Source organism: Vanessa atalanta, unplaced genomic scaffold, assembly GCF_905147765.1.
Source record: "Vanessa atalanta unplaced genomic scaffold, ilVanAtal1.2, whole genome shotgun sequence".
Lineage (NCBI taxonomy): Eukaryota > Metazoa > Arthropoda > Insecta > Lepidoptera > Nymphalidae > Vanessa > Vanessa atalanta.
This window is the reverse complement of record NW_025920027.1, coordinates 12,501-15,000: the sequence shown is the minus strand read 5'-3', so window position 1 is coordinate 15,000 and position 2,500 is coordinate 12,501. Positions and strand designations below refer to the sequence as shown.

Genomic DNA, 2,500 nt, shown 5'->3' with positions numbered 1-2,500 from the left:
GATGTTCAAATGTGTCCTGCAGTTCACACTATGACGCGCAGTTAACTGCGTTCTTCATCGACCCGCGAGCCAAGTGATCCACCGTCCAGGGTAATGGTTTTTAATTTGTTTTATTTTTATAATTTCTACGATCACTCGAACGATTCTATACGCCAGTGATATGAGTTTATTTTTTTTTTATTTTTATTTTTTTTTTTGTTTTTTTCTCTTATTTTTAGTATACAGAGAAAAATTCAAAAAATTAAAAAAAAAAAAAAAAAAAAAGTTAAAAAAAAAAAAAAAAAAAAAAAAAAAAAGAAATATACATTTTATTTGAAGATGACGATGTGCGTTAACACATCGTACTTTCCTCGAAATCGACATCGAAAAATATCAGAATAGGACGCGTTACACGACTCTGGACTCTGACTCGGACACACTGCTGTGTGAGAGAGAGAGAGTGAGAATCGCGTCCTCGCATCGAAACGACACATTCCGAACGTCGATATTTGTGTTTTAGAATTTTATTATCGTTCATTATCGCACTCTTTCGAGATTGATAATTTACGTTAATGATCCTTCCGCAGGTTCCCCTACGGAAACCTTGTTACGACTTTTACTTCCTCTAAATGATCAAGTTTGGTCAACTTCCCAGCAACGCCGACGGCCGTGAAGCCACCGCGTGTCGGTCCGAAGACCTCACTAAATCATTCAATCGGTAGTAGCGACGGGCGGTGTGTACAAAGGGCAGGGACGTAATCAACGCGAGCTTATGACTCGCGCTTACTAGGAATTCCTCGTTTATGGGGGATAATTGCAAACCCCAATCCCCAGCACGAAGGAGTTTCAACGGGTTGCCCGGGCCTCTAGGCCAGGGAGAACATGCTGATTCCTTCAGTGTAGCGCGCGTGCGGCCCAGGACATCTAAGGGCATCACAGACCTGTTATTGCTCAATCTCGTGCGGCTCGAAGCCGCCGGTCCCTCTAAGAAGAATTTTAATACGCCGCCAGTGAGTTGCTCGACCGAAATCGAGCACACCTAAATGACGACGCCTATTTAGCAGGCTAGAGTCTCGTTCGTTACCGGAATTAACCAGACAAATCGCTCCACCAACTAAGAACGGCCATGCACCACCACCCACCGAATCAAGAAAGAGCTATTAATCTGTCAATCCTTCCGGTGTCCGGGCCTGGTGAGATTTCCCGTGTTGAGTCAAATTAAGCCGCAGGCTCCACTCCTGGTGGTGCCCTTCCGTCAATTCCTTTAAGTTTCAGCTTTGCAACCATACTCCCCCCGGAGTCCAAAATCTTTGGTTTCCCGGAAGCTGCCCGCCGAGCCATTGTAGTAACGTCGGCGGATCGCTAGATGACATATTTACGGTTAGAACTAGGGCGGTATCTAATCGCCTTCGAACCTCTAACTTTCGTTCTTGATTGATGAAAACACCTTTGGCAAATGCTTTCGCTGATGTTCGTCTTGCGACGATCCAAGAATTTCACCTCTAACGTCGCAATACGAATGCCCCCAGTTATCCCTATTAATCATTACCTCGGAGTTCTGAAAACCAACAAAATAGAACCGAGATCATATTCTATTATTCCATGCACGAAATATTCAAGCGGCATTTTGAGCCCGCTTTGAGCACTCTAATTTGTTCAAAGTAAAATTGTCGGCCCATCTCGACACTCACTGAAGAGCACCGCGATAGGATTTTGATATTGAACCGGCGTTTTACCGCCGGCTCACCGACGATATGCTCCGCAGACGTGTCAGTATCACCGCGGATGCGGTGCACCGACAGCGCGGCGCACAAATGCAACTACGAGCTTTTTAACCGCAACAATTTTAGTATACGCTATTGGAGCTGGAATTACCGCGGCTGCTGGCACCAGACTTGCCCTCCAATTGTTCCTCGTTAAAATATTTAAAGTGTACTCATTCCGATTACGAGGCCTCGAAAGAGTCCCGTATCGTTATTTTTCGTCACTACCTCCCCGTGCCGGGAGTGGGTAATTTGCGCGCCTGCTGCCTTCCTTGGATGTGGTAGCCGTTTCTCAGGCTCCCTCTCCGGAATCGAACCCTGATTCCCCGTTACCCGTGACAACCATGGTAGTCGCAGAAACTACCATCGAAAGTTGATAAGGCAGACATTTGAAAGATGCGTCGCCGGTACTGGACCATGCGATCGGCAAAAGTTATCCAGATTCATCAAAATTAACGACTTCGGACGAGACGCCCTCCGTCGATTGGTTTTGATCTAATAAAAGCACTCATCCCATCACTGGTCAGAGTTCTGATTGCATGTATTAGCTCTAGAATTACCACAGTTATCCAAGTAACTGAGTAAGATCTAAGGAACCAAAACTGATATATTGAGCCATTCGCGGTATCGCCTTAATACGGCTTGCACTGAGACATGCATGGCTTAATCTTTGAGACAAGCATATAACTACTGGCAGGATCAACCAGGGAGCTAACCGAGACTTGTTGAAGTCGTCAATTACTCTTCTCGTTTCATAT

The 2,500-nt window shown here is 45.4% G+C and overlaps 2 non-coding genes across 2 annotated transcripts in view; both read right to left on the bottom strand.

Annotated features, from left to right (window-relative positions):
• LOC125076757 overlaps positions 1 to 93 on the bottom strand; it is a 157-nt gene extending 64 nt beyond the window's left edge. The window contains exon 1 of the ribosomal RNA XR_007120667.1: positions 1 to 93. This exon is cut by the window's left edge and continues 64 nt beyond it. This is a non-coding gene — a ribosomal RNA (5.8S ribosomal RNA).
• Positions 94 to 549: 456 nt separating this feature from the next.
• LOC125076758 lies at positions 550 to 2,452 on the bottom strand. The gene has a single exon (XR_007120668.1). It is a non-coding gene; the product is annotated as a small subunit ribosomal RNA (ribosomal RNA).
• Positions 2,453 to 2,500: the final 48 nt, after the last annotated feature.